General features: G+C 34.6%; 1 protein-coding gene across 22 annotated transcripts in view; it reads right to left on the bottom strand.

Annotated features, from left to right (window-relative positions):
• The window catches only part of chb (chromosome bows), a 356,425-nt gene that overhangs the window by 167,333 nt on the left and 171,110 nt on the right, over nucleotides 1-17,982 (bottom strand). For 18 of the 22 annotated variants that reach the window (XM_068372444.1, XM_068372447.1, XM_068372449.1 and 15 more), the window contains exon 1: nucleotides 174-299. The exons of the other annotated variants lie outside the window; for them this stretch is intronic. The gene's annotated coding sequence lies outside the window, so the exon portion shown is untranslated. Of the gene's footprint in view, nucleotides 1-173; nucleotides 300-17,982 lie in introns of those variants that run through there. 22 annotated transcript variants of the gene reach the window in all.

Below are 17,982 nucleotides of genomic sequence, written 5' to 3'. Positions count from 1 at the left end.
CAGTAGACAGTTCACTGTTCTTTATCCAACCAGGACCCAACAAACTTTATATCACATTTGCCGTAACTTTTCTTCACCATTTAAAAACCTGACAGAAGTCTGCCGACAGGACAAGAAAAAATATTAAGTCGAGACTCATTGGGAAAAGAAATAGGAAAGGGAGAACCACACACCGTTGCCTTGCGCCCAGCGCGCCGGCACATAACTGAAGCCCGCGTCCGGCAGTGTGTTGTTGATGTGGAGATCGAGAGAGAGTGAGAGAGGGAGGGAGAGAAAGGTCTACACACGCACACACACGACAGTTGGCTGCTGCAGATGCCACGCTTCGAGTCTCTACAATCTCCTTCAGCGACACACGCACACACACTATCAGTGCCAACACGTCTTACGGCATAACCATTCATCAACTTCAATGCACATTTATACAGTACATACATACAATCATGTAAGTATATATATATATATATATATATATATATATATATATATATATATATATATATATATATATATATATATCATTCATACAATATATATAATATATACGCGCGCGCGCGCACACACATTTACAGACGCATCGGAACCTAATGTCAAATACTCTCAAACAGCAACAGAACCTGGGTTCGAGTCGTACTTGAAGAACATAACAATGGCATGCTCGGTTGCGTCCCATTATGCTAATATTGGCTCAAGTAGTAAATTGCTTAACTGATAATTAAGTCAATTGTAGTAGGTCGCAGACACGACTATGGTCATTAGGCTAACAAACGCACTCTTAACAAAAAAAAAACAAACTACCTGAAAAACTAAAGAATAGCATTCTTTCTCTTTCTCTCAATACAGACCATGAGCCTGATTAACGCATGACGTCCATAAAAATGCCCAGATGACATCAGATTGGGTGCCATCATCAAACTAAAATATACAGACTGGCATGACAAAAAAGATGAACATTTAGAAGTTATGTAAATAAGCATGTGCATAAAATGTTAAAGAACTCCCATGCTAGTGTTTGGTGAATAGCAACGCTCTTTCCTTCTTTCCGCTCATGGTGAGAAAACAATAGTGTGAGAGAGAGAGAGAGAGAGAGAGAGAGAGAGAGAGAGAGAGAGAGAGAGAGAGAGAGAGAGAGAGAGAGCGTAAAATGGTGAAAAAAAAACTAAGAACTCTCAGTGAAACAGGATATGTCTCCCATTCGGAAATGTTTGAAATTTAAAATGAAAGAGTTGGTTTTAACTCATTTCAAATGCAGCTATCATAAGATCATTTAATTAATCTTGATAAACTATTTTACACCGTATATTGACAATGTCACTAAGTAGGCAGTTTTATCTCTTCCTTAGAAACTTCTCTAACAAACTCTGATCATAAGGACATGATCCTCAAACACTCTATATCTGTCTCAACCAACGCCACACTTTCTTTGTTAAACAATCTGGTATCTTGTAATAGTAATAGATTTCAGAAAGATTTGTTTCAGCTGTGACTAAAGTGTAAAATTACCTCAGCAAATCATAAAATTGTATATGTGAAACGTCAATGTTCCATTTTTTTTTTGAGAGAGAAAAAAAAACTTCTGCTGCATTTCGGATTTAAAAAATACTGAAGGTTATTCAGGAAAAGATCTTCAATTTAAAGCGTTGATAAGTCTTAACCAATACCTTTAACAGTTCTCACCCTCGAAACCCTTCTTGATGATCTAGTTCGGTCACCGACTTCAAGAGTTAAATTTCCCCTTCCGAGTTCATGAAAAAAAAAACATGCCTCTGTAGTTGAACACTGGTTAAAATGAAATGTCGTCATTGAAAATTTTACCTCTCAATGTAAAAGATATTAGTCGGTAAATTTATCACTGACTTATGTGACGATTCACACTATCCCTACCATGGTTCGTAACTACAGAAAATCATACACATTAACTAAAATAACTTTCTTTTTAATACCAACATATCTTTATCTTTTTCCTATTTCTTTTATTTACTGGAATAATTTCATAATTATATACGCATATATACACACACACACACACACACATATATATATATATATATATATATATATATATATATATATATATATATATATATATATATATATATATATATATATATATATATACACACGTGTCAAATTAAAGTGTACATAAAACACTGTTCTTAATGTCTGGCCATACATACAAGATGAAGAGAGATTAATACAAGGACTAATTGTAGACTTCGATTTTCCTAAAGCAGTTTAGGATTAGCGTACAATTTCCCATTGAAAAACAAACTTTCGCGAAATCATTTTGGCCAATGATTCAATCATTTATCATGAATATTAACTAATCTACTTAGGTTCCTAGCTTTACAGTAATAAAATGGCTGCCACCACGCTCTCCCCTCTTCTCCCAAACAGTGTACTTCATCTTCTTCCCTCCCATCACTTATACACAGATCCCTACCCCATTTTATTACATTTTTTCTCTACCTCCCCCCTCCACAATCAACGCTGCTTTCCCATTTACTGTAGTAATTAATAACACTGACGTAAAATATATTTTCCATTCTAAAGATGGTCCAATAACTTTTGTACAGCCACGCCCACTCAATTCAAAAACGACCAACATAGGAGTTTGTGCTAACACAGCAACCTCAGCTTCCTATTAGGGCTAGAAGTTCGACATTTTCACCTAAAGATCGTCAAAGAAACACATTATAACTGGATAAAGCTAGGCTAATCTGATTCTAGAACACGAAGACACAAGTATAGTGCTGATGGTAAAAATCAATATCTCGATATTGGTCATAGTTAAAACGAACTTTTTTAAATTATCAAGGAATAATAAATTTCATGCAATAAGAACTTTAGATATTTTATTTACCGCAAAAACAGACGCGCGCGCACACATACAAACTGCCATAGAGGTTAAAGATCATCCATATTTTCACTAGATTTTTCAATCCAGAATCTACTACAAATTTCTTTCAACTTCCCCTACTCTTCAACTTCCTTGGTCAGTAGATTTTCTCCTAACAATCATCGTACATTCCCCCTATACAATTAGGTGAGAGAGAGAGAGAGAGAGAGAGAGAGAGAGAGAGAGAGAGAGAGAGAGAGAGAGAGAGAGAGAGAGAGAGAGAGATGCTACTGTAGCCAATGTGCGGTCGCATCACCTGACGAGTTCTCGCCACCAATAGAGGTTTGCTTTACCACATCTATAATGCTCCATGACCAAAAAAACCCGACTTTTTTTCTCTCTTTCTTTGTAGACCTTTCATCGCTTGGAGATTTCACTTGCTGTTCTGTGTAAAATGGTTATGACACAATAACCTGCTTTTGCTTCAAGACGAAAAGAGACTTTGCTTATTCCTATTGTTTATATAAGGAGCTTTCACAATGTCTACTAAGACCATATATATTCTTACCCAAATAACACTAACATACAGAGGAGGGCATGTAACAGACTCATTTGCATGCATACAATAGTCTCAAATACTCACACGTCACCAAATTCAGAATACGGCAGCGTACGTACCTGGAAAGAGGTAAACATCAATACATCATGATATAAAAATTAACATATAATTTATATAAGAAAAATTACATTATAAATTGTTACCACCCCATGTGTCTATACTTAACTTTCTTAGTATGGTGTAATAATAACCGGAAACGTCAGTGAATTAAAATCAATTGAAATAATTAGCCACGTAAACGTATATCCCACTGAGATGCAGACATAAATACATAAACAATAAAGTTTCTCTCATTGCCATAAATTGCCAGGAAAATGCGCTCACAAGTATTCCAAATAATAAAATCAAACGTTCAATTTCGCACCTGCAATAAACAGGATATCTCAAAATCAGAGCAATGCATGACGGGAAAATTAATTAAAAAAAAACAAGGCTAGCGTTTGCTGAAGGACTAATCTGAGGAATGATAAGGGTGGGAATCCTTGATGTGGTCAATCGATAAACGCCGATCAATAAAAGCTCTAGTAGGGCGTCCTTACACGAAACAAGGAGAAGGGAGGAAGAAGTGGGAGGGAAAAGAAGAGGGTGTTTATATATGCCATCTGCTGTGGGGAGAGGAAAAGACGGGGACTCCTTGTCCATATAAAGTCACTGGTAATCATATCAAAAGGTTTCAGTCAGTCTCCTCACGACCTTCAAACATGGACAACTGTAGTACTAATATGGTCTTATACGTCAAAAGGCCAATATATAACTACTATAAGAGAATAGATGAATACATAACTCACACTATCAATAAAACAACAGATACATACGTGTATATCCAATTCTATATATATATATATATATATATATATATATATATATATATATATATATATATATATATATGCGTGTGTGTATTTGTGTATATGTGTATATATGTGTGTATTTGTGTATGTGTATATATGTGTGTATTTGTGTATAAAAGAAAATCTACTATTCATCTCATTTTTATATGCATGGACAGTTCGCATGTCACTGGAAAAAAATGGTCAAGCTTTATGGGAAAAAAATCTCACGCAATAGATCACAAAAATTTTCATCATCAATTCTACAATCCCACTACTAGAGGTCAATGATGAATTCTTTACTTGATAAAAAAAAATATTTTTCCAGTACTTATCACGCAGACCATTCTGAAGGAATATGGGGCACGCTCCTAACACCACAGGATGACATACTTCCGCTTCATATGACAGGCGTTATTTTCTTTTTGTTTCAAGTTTAACACACAAAATGCCATTTGCTGTCAGTTCAAAAGCCTGAGTATATTTTTTTTTTTTTGGTGGTTAAGAAATAACCTATAAGTTCAGTATCGTCAGATGTTTCTGAAATTTTAAGGTAAAACTGCATTCCACATTAAAATTAACTGATCCGAAAAACAAAAGTATGAAAAAGGGGCAACCGTAGAAAGACGTTGGCCTGTACTAAAAGCCTTCTAACCAAAAAAAAACATGATGCTATCCAATTTCTGAAAAAAGGTGAAAACCTTACAAAACAGCTCAGAGTGTAAAGGTCTTCCCTCTTTCTTGTCAAAAACTACGGGAGATTTCATAAAATAAACCTAAATAATAAAATAGCTATCTCCCACTTTTGTTACTTTGTATTACAGTAGCTTGACAGGACAGTCTTACCAGGATGCTGGATTCGTAATAGCAAATACGACTAAATCTCAATCTAGTTTTAGGCAATGGCATTGAATGAACAAATTAACAATTACAATTTCAATATAATTAGCACTACATTATCGTACTCCTCAAAAGGACTTTTTTTTTTTTTTTTGTAATGTATGTAAGTGACGAATCTCATGATACATACATATTCTTTACTTAAAGGATCATTGGAGTCCATTCCTTACAACCAGGAAACTATTCTAAGAGTAGCTACCTAACAGACTGACCCACTAAACGCCTTTGAAGCGGCGACCCCCCCCCCCCAAAAAAAAAGGGGGGACGTTTATCGATACAAACTCAAGACAGAATGGGATTCCCGGTTACATAAAAAAGGTTCATGGAATTCCTCAAAGTAAAAGTAATGATGTTGGTCATTAAATGACTGACCACTTTCTACCGAATGAAAAAACGATTTCACTTAATACAAAATAATAATAGCGGGGGAAGGATGAGAAACAGGCTCTAAACTATACCTTTAATTAATGCATAAAAGGAAGTCTGGAAATATATCAAACCCATATAAGATTGCACTTAATTTCCCCAAGTGTTAGGCCTACATTGTACGTGCCAAACCCTTAAATAGGTAAAAAAAAATCTCCAAATTCCTACTGGTGACTTAACAATCGACTTTTTTCGGGTTTTGCGAAACTTGAAAAAGTCTGTCCCCTCTTACGATATGAAAGAAAAATACATCAAATTAGCACAATCCCCTGGTATATTTCGCATCGTCAGCCCGATGAAAAAATTTACATAGATTAACCTGCGTGAATAAGCAGTCTCGAAGACAGTCACGCAATTTCCTTATCGATGGCTCCATGGATGAAGTCGGCCGACCAAAACTGATGCATAAACTACAGTAGAGTAGACCACAGTTGCCGTAAAACGATGGATCTCGTTATTAACCAAAGTCTTAACTGGCACATGTCTATTTCATAAACCTGACCTTGAAATGTTGGTTTTGACATAATAAAAATTAAAATTATTTATTGAACTTTTAAAATGTTTCAAGACAATGTAAGCAGAGAACTGATGATTTCACAAATCTCCATCTATTTAAAAACTAAATTGCAATGCCAATATTCATCAGGGAAGAAAGAATACAGATACCCAGTATTTCTAAAATATTAGTGCTCTTGTTACTTAGTATTTATAATTACCAAAATAGAAAAACAAAATTTAGGTAAATACGCTACGCGTTAATCATAAGAGTTCATCAAAATGCAAGTAGATTGAAATTTAATTCAAGAAATACTCATTATTTAACTCATATGGTAATACTACATTTGACATCATTAGATGTTACATTAAAATATCTTGAGAAAGCCAAACGTAAGCAAATCTCAACCAGCGAGCCGAAGATTTTAATTGTTAAATTGATCTAAGGTCATTTAGGTTATGTAATTTTCATCCAAATCTTTTCAGATAAGCTAGCAAAAAAAATGGGGAGGGGCGTGTCCTTTCCCGATTAAATATAAACATCATTCTATAAGGAAGAAATACTATGATAACCACAAAGAAATTTCATTGTACCCATACGTGACTTCTGCAAGGCTCTTATCATCATGTTCTATCTCGGTGCATATGATGAAAAGGGGACTTTTTATGGATAAATCATATAAACGCTTTGAATATATCAGTAAATTAACCAATAAACCCATAAGTTTCGAACCCCGGCTACATTTTATGTGGTAGTAACTGACTATTGAATGCATTTTAATCTTAAGAAAGGTTCTTATTAACCCCCAAAAAAGCAGAGTACACGATCTAAGAAATATTTGTTTGCATAATAAAAGGATATTAAATTGAATTATATTTTTCATCAAGAAGAATGAAGAGCAATACAAGGGAAACAGAAGGATAAGGCGTATATTAGGCACTTTACCCGATGTAGGAATGCATGAAAGCACCGGAATACAGGAATGCATGAAAGCATCGGAATACAGGAATGCGTGAAAGCATCGGAATACACGAATGCATGAAAGCATCGGAATACAGGAACGCATGAAAGCATCGGAATACAGGAATGCATGAAAGCTTCGGAATACAGGAATGCACGAAAGCATCGGTGCACGGCCACGCAGGAGAGCAATAATAGAAGAGGGCTAAATGAAAAGAGGCGGCCCTGAATCAAGAACCACGAATGTTGGTCTTGTGGTCTCGCATTACATGAACATCTGTTGTAGTTATCTATCGCGACGACGAAGAGGAGGAGGAGAAGGATCAGTAGATCTCCCGAGACATCATTTGGTTCCTCTGATGCCTACTAAGGGCAGTACTAACTCGAACCCTCCGCAGTCCCTCCACCCTCTGTCCGACGAAAGAATAATCGATTCTCTACGAATGAATGCCAGATATCGCTCCACATCCCAACTCAGTCTCCAGTAACCTTTGGGCTTGAATTTGTGATACACAATATCAAGATTTGCCGGCATTTACCAGAATCACGGGGATTTAGCAAAACCATCATTTATTATAATTACACAATAAATTCTAACGATTCCTCATTAAGAACGAGGATCACCTTTATCACAATAACCGGAAGTTACACAGTCAATCAAGGTTAATTACCAGATCAAAATATCACTTTATTAACTAATGCTAAATATATTAATACTCAAGAGACCAAACGAGTAATATGGTGAAGAGCATATATTACGTTTAATGAGGAGAACTGAAAGAACTTCTTGAACTCCCACACACACATCACACTGACATAAATTAACTATAGCAAAAGGACTGCGAGACCACCAGTCTATTTCCCTCTATCATAATACCAACGAACAAGGCAAACTGAATGAACTATGTGTTGAACTTGTATGAATATCAAATAGAAAGAATGGCAAAAAAAAAGGCATTAAAACAAATAAATTTAGATAAAATGAAATTTTCCAACAATAACTAAAACTGGTTAATGAAACGTTAAGATCATAACCACATCGTTCCAAAGCTTTCCTTTACTTGACTACTAAAATGATGGCTGGAATCGCCGACTTATCGACAAGGAATCTACTCGCGGTTACTCGAGAAAGCTATAATGGTCACAGAAAACCTGAATTGTAGTCTCACACGTTTCTTGAATGACCAGATGCATTCAATAAATTTTGTATGGTAACACGGTGGCTGAAAAGCATGGTAAAGAAAACAACAAACACATCTCAAGGGGAGTAAAAGCTAAAAGAAGAAAAGTCCCCCCTCCTTTTTTTTTAACCGGCTTCTCGGTTTCAAATTTTGAAGTAAAAGTGGATATGACATACTTAGTTACTGGGTCTTTTGACTGGGCAGAAAGTACAACATTGGATTCCTTTCTATGGTTACTGTTCATTTTATCTTTGCCTACACATATACCAAACAGTCTGGCCTAGTCTTTCTACATTCTCCTCTGTCCTAATACACCTGAGAACAATGAGATTACCTAACAGTTGTTCTTCGCTCAAGGGGTTATCTAATGCAATGTGATTGTTCAGTGGCTACTTTCCTCTTGGGAAGGATAGAAGAGAGACTTTAGCTATGGTAAGCAGCTCTTCTAGGAGAAGGACACTCCAAAATAAAACTGTTGTTCTCTAGTCTTTGGGTAGTGCCATAGCCTCTGTACCATGGCCTTCCATTGTCTTGGGTTAGAGTTCTCTTGCTTGTAGGTACACTCGGGCACGCTGTTCTATCTTATTTGTTTTTATAGTTTATATATGAAATATCTAATTTAATGTTGTTACTGCTCTTAAGATATTTTATTTTGATTGTTTATTACTTCTCGTGTAGTTCATTTCCTTGTTTCCTTTCCTCACTGGGCTATTATTCCCTGTTGGAGTCCTTAGGCTTATAGCATCCTACTTTTCCAACCATGGTTATAGGTTAGCTTGTAGTAATAATAATAATAATAATAATAATAATAATAATAATAATAATAATGTATATATAAATATACACACACATATATATGTATATGTATGTATATGTGTGTATATATATATATATATATATATATATATATATATATATATATATATATATATATATATATATATATATATATAGGCCTATATATATATCTATTGACCAGATAAAAAACAACGACAAACGTAAATAGTTAATACAGCTTTAATTAACTGTCCTAGTCTAGGTATATGAACAATATCAAAGATAAATGAAAGAATAACGTGAATAACTTAGAAAAAAGAAAAGTAAACAACAGTTGAAGTTCGAAATATTACACTTTCGTGTCTTGGCTGCTTCTCTAACGCCCATTATGTATTACTTTACGGATGAAGCTACGTCCCCTACTAAAATTGCTGCAGAGTTACGCAGTGTGAATACGCCTGCTAACGCGGGGAGCAAACACGTCATATTCAGATGGAAATAAATTTTCACCCTTATCAATATATAGTTGACTTCATAAAATCGGTCATCGATTGCAGTGGCACTAACATGTATATACCTATATGTAAAACAAGGCCATGGCCTAGGGTAAAATTATAAAACATTCGAATAGGTCAAAATAAGAAACTTATACAAATCTTATCTGGGTGGTACGAGGATCACTTCGTCAAATACGTCCCCGTTTTAATTATACGATTTTCCTGTGCCGGAGAGCTTAATCGCTTACATCTGTCGTTTCTCTCCTCTATAATCAGCTCCAATCCTCAAGGTACTTAGTTTACGGCTTACAAAGATAGGAGAAGGAATGCTTTTAAGAGCTTGCGTTCTTAATAGGGCTTAAACTATTTGTCATCGCTAGGGAGGCGAAGCTAGTACCTATATGGGAATCCAAGGAAGAACCTCAAGAGGTATCTTGGGACCAGATTCAGTCTTACCCTGGAGGACGAAGATTACCACGTCGGTGCCCTTTATATAAATATAAATATAAATATAAATATAAATATAAATATAAATATAAATATAAATATATATATATATATATATATAAATATAAATATATATATATATATATATATATATATATATATATATATATATAAACACGCATTACCCACATGTATTGGTGAACCATCAAATATTTAAGCAATTCAATGTTATAAAAATTTCAAGAAACCCACATCTCTACTCGTTCAAATCTAGAAAATCTGGTCACCAAGCTTGTTAAGTGGCCTGTCAGAATCACAGAATATATATATATATATATATATATATATATATATATATATATATATATATATATATATATATACACACATACAGCATACTGTATATAAGAGAGAAAGAGAGAATATGCGAGGATGTCTGCTAATAGTATGCATCACAAATTGGATTGCAATTGAGAATTCGGGCTTAAGGTTAGGCACTGAGGCTAGAGAATGTAGGTAAAATAGAATAATAAAAAGTGGGTGCATTTAGGAGCTGAAAAGCCCCTGCAAAGCCCATTAAGTAATGCTGACAGTATACCGCATAAGAAACACTAACGGGACTAGCCCCATACAAGTCCTAGCAACACGAATATTGCAGAAGACCAGGTAAATCATCAGAGTCTTGGGAGAGGGGAGAAGCAGCAGCGTTTCGTCCCTTCCAAACAAAACCGTCAAGTCGGCGCCATATCGCCCACTAACCACATGCAACATTTACCGCTAACATATTGATCTAGTTCTACGCCACATCTACTAGCATGTCAACGCACAAAAGTACGAACACAATCACGCTTTCGTAACAATGTCATTCCATGTTACCAAATGCCACTTAAAATGCAAGGAACAAATACAGCTGTAAACCAAACCCGTTTCTAAGAAAATTAATCTTGTCAACGGATTACTTTATTACACCCTTAACCAATTTGTTTAAAAAAAAGCTAAACTAGGTAACCACATATAATATCAATGACCTACTTTAAAGGCAATACATACACCAGACCAACCCTAAGTTCCAAACCTAAATAATATATGAAAGGCACAACGGAAGTATAAACAGGCAATCTTATTGGAAACACTATAATATTGGTAATCTCTTGCATCCGACATTGCTGAAAAAAAAAATTGTTTGGCGTAAACACGGGAGATTTAAAATATATACACGTGTATACATATACATGTGTATATATATACATGTGTATATATACTGTATATTATATATATTATATATATAAATGTGTTACACAGGTCAAAATAAAAAATAAAAGCGCAAATGAACAGTAATTTACATTCTTATCATTTACTAGTTGACTATAGTCGTTATCGAAACTACTGTATATTAAAAATTCCCGTAATATTGCGAATATAATATTGAAAAAAATTACCATAGACAACAAAATAAAAATCAAATATTAAAAAAAGAAAAAAGGTAGTAGTGAAAAAACACAAGCATACAAACTGACTAAAGAAGCAAATAAATAAGACAAAAAAATAGAAAATTATTTTACAAAATGCATCAGTCATAACCGAACCCTTGAATAAAATATAAGATATCGATCGATGATTAATGCACTGACATTCAAGATTTCATCTCGGAAATTAATAACGACTCAGCTATGTGGCCAATACAAAGCATTTCAAACTTACAAGGAGAGGTGGTTACTGGACTTCCTATCGTAGTGAATAGCAGAAACGGGTTGATGAAATCAAAAGATGATCAGTTCTGAACATTAATTTAAAAAAAATGTTGACTTAAGCTATTTAGAAAAAAATTTCGTACTAATTTTTTAAAATTTTCTTTTTTTTCTCTATACGTTTGTTCTTGTATGAGTATTTTATATTGTTTTATCGTGTTGAACATCCGTAATGTTAACTCAATAATCTATACGTAAGGACAAGAGAAAAAATATTTGTCCTATAGGACTGATGATAACATTAGTGTCGAAATTGTATGACAAATAGAATAATTCTATTAATGTGAGCTTTGGTGTTAACCTTTATTTTTATAAAAAGCTATGATTTCCATATAGGGAATCTATTGCCTCTACTACTACACGCAAACATACATACATGGTGAATCTCATAGAATACATAAGTGCCCCTCTATAACTACCGAATCCCATACCTGGTCCCAAAGGGTCTGCCAAAACAATATTTATCCTATCGTGACGTGTGCAAGTGGTAGCTATCTACTTTCTGAGTGCTGTGCTGCAGTAGATTTCAAACAAGGCCACCACTCCCTATTATCACCCAATGAGAAAGCACCTCCTCCCTGGCCAAGAGATTGAGTGCAGGGGCGTTTATAGATCTTCTACCATTAACGGCAACATTTTACCCGTTTTAAAACTATAAATTACTGGTGATTATTCTACTTCTGTTAACAAAATCAAAAGAAAAAACAATGCAAAATAAAAAATAAAAACCATGATTAAATGTCGTAGTTTGCCTTTCCTAGCATAGAAAATAAATTTGCACGATTTCGCAATGGTCAGCGTAAAATACATAAAATGATCCTTTTAAAATTTTGTCTTTCAAATTATTCTAAAAGTACATAATAGCAAATGGTTGAAAACTATGCGCGAAGGGTCAGTAAAGGCATGGCTTTAATTGGAGGAAGAAATCCTATTTCCATCCTAATAATACCTATGACCTTGTTAAGGTCATGCGACACACGCACTTAACCCATAATACCATCGGCGTCAGTCTCCCTGGTAGATGTGATTCAGATGACATACAATAGTATATATAATTATCATTAGTATCAATTTGATAATAGTACATCTAATGAAGATAATGAGAAAGAAGGGGGGTATGCTTTGAAAGTTACTCAGGGTTTAACAATATATTACCCACAACCATAAGATGTAATACTAGGGAATTCAATGAAACTTTAAATTAAATTGGTCATAGCACCATCTAGAATTCCCATATTTTTTCCAAATTTTCCAGATACATTAAATATAAAACCAAGTGTCCATTTCACCCTATAACTTATGTATGGCTTCGTGTAGGGCTGCATCAGCTACGACCACTACCGTGGCAATAATAATTCTAAAAAAATCTCATTTCCAAACATGATAGAGAAATCTGATAACTTAAAATGTAGAATATAATATTATTTATATATATATATATATATATATATATATATATATATATATATATATATATATATATATATAAACAGAGAGAGAGAGAGAGAGAGAGAGAGAGAGAGAGAGAGAGAGAGAGAGAGAGAGAGAGAGAGAGAGAGAGAGATTACCATTTCAACCATAAAAAGTCCGCGGTTTTGCCCTTCTTTTTAACTTTAAAGACAACGACAACGTTCTGAGACACATGAGAACTAAAACGTAGAACAGGAATAACACTGAGTTTGGGATTATTTTCAACTTTTCAGTAACGGCCATTGATAAAATTTTAATAACGTTTTCACAGTTATAAAAGTAGAACAAGGACAAACTATATATACAGACACGTGATGTACATCACAATGCAGAGTCCGTATACAAATGTGTGGTCAAGTGAATAGTTACAATACAAAAGATTCTCAGTTCTCATATCTTTATTCCCATCGCCTCGGTTGATCGATAAGGTCATTCAAACGCTTGCAACCACATCCTTCATTTTCTCACCTTCACAATTGCGCATAAACAAGGGCTAATGTATTTCGTTTATCTCAGCAAAAAAAAAAAAAAAAAGTTTTCAAGAGATAATAGTACTATTTGACATTCAATAGGCCGGTTTGATACCATCATTAATTTCAGAGAACGAAATAAACACCAAACAAAAAATATCTAAATTGTCAGGAAAATGACAGTAAACCTAAGAGCATCAGGATTCATCCTGGAAATTATGAGTGAATGTTAGTTACAACTCCTAACATAGCCTTTTACCTAATATGCTCCACATTAGGTTATAAAGAAAATGAATATTCCTACCGTCATGTTAAATTCATTTTTACTGGCGTTAAGTAAAGTAAATTTTTATTTAAAAATCAAGGGTATAACGCCTTTAGCACACAGACATTTAAAAAACAAATCTTCACTTATAAGAATACACACTATATATATATATATATATATATATATATATATATATATATATATATATATATATATATATATATATATAATATATATATATATATATATATATATATATATATATATATATATATATATATATATATATATATATATATTATATATATATATATATATATATATATATATATATATATATATATTATATATATATATATATATATATATATATATATAAATATATCAATAATTTTATTATATAAATGATTGTTTGATATTTTTTGCTATAGAACGCAGCACAATACAAAACTATGATTAACTTTGAAAGCAAACATAAGCTAAAACACAAAACACTGGCTCTTCTCCCCTCCACACCATAAAAAATCCAAGCGCTCTTTTCTGATCTTCATCAAAAAATTAAACTGCGGTGAGAGCTCCAAAGCTTTTCACCCCTTACTGCAGCTAAAAAATAAAGATAAAAGACAAACATCGATTCAATGGTTATACTTGGAAGGTTCTGACTATTTTTGAAAAATGTCTTTCAACCCCTAAAAACATAAGGGTAAATCACCATATCGCCCCCCCCCCCCCCTTTGGGGGGGGGGGAAAAACTCTCGTATGCATTTCACTATATGTGGGTTGAATCAGAGAAAAATATTACGTCGGAATGGCAAACAGCACTTTCAAATGAAATACCACTGCTTAAAACTCTCACTTCACGAATACCAAGTACTGTATAAAAAATAAGCAATTGTGTACACATGAAAAATCTGACATCCGATTCCCTTTTCCTAAATGTAACCTTGTAAAAAAAGACATTTCCCTACAGCCTACAAATATACAACAACATTATTAAAATATATTCACATGAATATCAGGCAAGTTTTGTTAATGAAAATTCAGTAAGCGTAAGCATCCACAAACATATTAGGACCGAGATAGAATGCGCAATATGTGCTGGAGAAAATCTATCTTGCACAAAATGAATAAAAAAGAGAAATACGGGAATTGCCTGGTTGAGGACCTCCATTTCCCTGCTTTGAAGAGAGATATAGTTGATAAGTTATCGAAATCGTTGATGTTAGATTTGAACTCTAATCTGATTAAAATGTATTACATATTTAATACTGTGCCCAGTATTAGGGTTGCCAGAAGGGTCCTTGGTATTATATTTTGATTCATATGGCAAGATATCCAGGAACTTGTCTAGCTAATGTTTAAACGCGTCGACAGGCAGGTTCCTGATGGCAGAGATACTGGATATATATAGCTCAATAGATTGGAGGCAATGGAGAAAAAAACATGCAATCAGGATTTTAGTTGGCCTATGGTACATTGGTACATGGTAGGTTGACGTAGGCCTAGTGAGCATCTGACACCAGTACCAAGGTGGAGGTGAAATTGATGAGCAAATGTTTCTAGTTTTAATGTATGTTGAGATATTTTGAGACAAGATCACTTCGCTTCAGTTGATGTCAAGAATCTATAGATTTTATAGCGTTCATGACGACGATGGATTCTACCAGTTTCATGACCTTCAGAATATCAGAGAAGGGCAGGTCATGTATGCACCTGTCTATCTGGCCATAGTAAGTAAGGTCTACTGTCCATACTGGTGAGCAGTAGGCTATAATTGATCTCCTCAGAGTCACCCATGTTGGCAATATTTTTTTTTTTTTTTTTCAAATGTTCTCTGTATCAACGCCAAATGCTTACGGCCGTTTGTTATGACTTTATCATCATGGCTGGCGTTCCCGCCTGGAACAAGGTAACGATTCAGTTTTCTTCTTCTTACCAGTGTGTGTATGAGATATATATATATATATATATATATATGAGAGAGAGAGAGAGAGAGAGAGAGAGAGAGAGAGAGAGAGACCTGATAATAATAAAAATTCATCCACAGTGGCGCCACTATACTGCTCCATGAGACAGTCACGAAAGCCTATTAGTCAAATCGGTAGATTTAATCAACTCACGAAGAGGTATATGGGGAGACTGGGGTAAGAAATAGGAGGGAAATGCTTGCAAAGAGGAAGTAGAGATTTGTATCATAATGCAGAAGAAAATCACAAAGCCAAGATTAAATATGTAGGACCTTCAAGAAAAATAGATACAACTGAGAGAGAGAGAGAGAGAGAGAGAGAGAGAGAGAGAGACTCAGGGCCAATGACATTCTAATATTTGCAAGTTTCATCACACAACTAAAATCTTCACAGACATGCAACAATCTCAGGCGCCACGGCGACAAAGTTAAAAACGAAAAATGCAATATCTCGTTAATCACAGATATATAAACCCAATATAAATAGAGTGCTCCATTCTTTTACAATCATACCCTTGACTTGGGATTCAATTGCGAAAAGGCTAATTTACATTTCTGATAAAACAAAATTGAAATTAAAATCTTATATCATGATAAATGCAAAGGATATTCTGAATTAAAGTAAGACAGTTGGGCAAACGAAAATTTTATTTAAAAAAAGATATTCATAAAATAAGAAAAAACTGAACCCCATAGTGTTCTTTCTGCAATCTTCCGCCCAAATCTCACAATTTAGCCACAAAGTATATAATCTATTTAATATTTCTTGAGCAGGACCCCATAAACAGGATTTAAATTTCTATATGCAGTAGCACAATTAGATTTTCCTTAAAAAAGAAATTACGACTAAAAATAAGAAAGATGATTGACAAACCTCTAACAATACAAAACAAAGAAAATGTTAAAGATCATATAATTACTACTCTTGAGTGGAGAAATTAAAAAAAAACATCACAAGGACAAAAATAGGAAAAAGAAAAGAAAATGTCTCAGATGAGTGAGAGTGGCATTTAATGACAATAAAATCGGTTAGGAGAGAGACACCTCCTAAGTGGAAATGATGTAAAAGGCTCTCACTTTCCTTTCCACCAGAGAAGAGCAGAGTTAAACGTCTTGTGAGGTTCCGTTTCCGCTGCTGGGTAGCGGCACCAGGCATGAGAGAGAGAGAGAGAGAGAGAGAGAGAGAGAGAGAGAGAGAGGGCATTTGACTGTCCCCTTGAATTTAAGGTGACAGAGAACGCAACGCAGTGCATTAAGAGAGGGAGTAGAGGTCGATAGGACCAAAATGAGAGAATGAAATTTACGGAGAAATTACTTACGCCCTATCAAAGTGTTTATTTATTTCATATATATGTATGTGTACAGGGTGAGTCACTCCAGAGTACTGTGCTAGCACCAGATCCACAAAGTATGTTGCATAGTTTTAAAGGTCACTCATGAATGGCAGGGGTAGAGTCTGGTCATATATACATATGATCAAATACTCGAACCCTTCTCCATGAAGCTAGGACCAGGGAGGGCCAGGCAAGGCTGCTAATGACTCAGCAGAAAGATCTATAGTCTCCTTAGCTCACGAGGATAGTGAGGTTACAGACACAAAATCGCTAAATAGGGACGTTACCATTAGGCTACCAGTAATATCTTTCCCTAATAGGGAGGCTTTCGCCTTACGCTCCATAGGCTTCTTTTATCAATATACCATCGAAAGAGATTGCAACCTTCCATGTTCCATCTGTTTCTCGTCTTTTTAGGGTTATAAGATCCTGCAAACCCATGAAGTTTGCGTTTTCTCCCGGAGAAAAGCAAAATAGGTTGTGGTATCCTAGTGGAACGTCTCTAGCTCACATCCCGAGATTCACGAGTTCGCGCCCAAGCTTACAGTGTCTGCAACCTTAATTTTTTTTAACCTTACAAATGCAAAGGGTATAGGGGGATGGGGGGAGCGAATAGCTTGGAAATATACTAGAGATAATGGATATTCATTAATATCAAAAGGAATAAAGTTTAAATCCTATTTGCCAATGTAAAAACTAAATATATACTCTCTCTCTCTCTCTCTCTCTCTCTCTCTCTCTCTCTCTCTCTCTC

Source organism: Palaemon carinicauda, chromosome 4 (assembly GCF_036898095.1).
Source record: "Palaemon carinicauda isolate YSFRI2023 chromosome 4, ASM3689809v2, whole genome shotgun sequence".
Classification (NCBI taxonomy): Eukaryota; Metazoa; Arthropoda; class Malacostraca; order Decapoda; family Palaemonidae; genus Palaemon; species Palaemon carinicauda.
The sequence above is the reverse complement of the archived record's forward strand: the minus strand, read 5'-3'. Positions and strand labels throughout refer to the sequence as shown.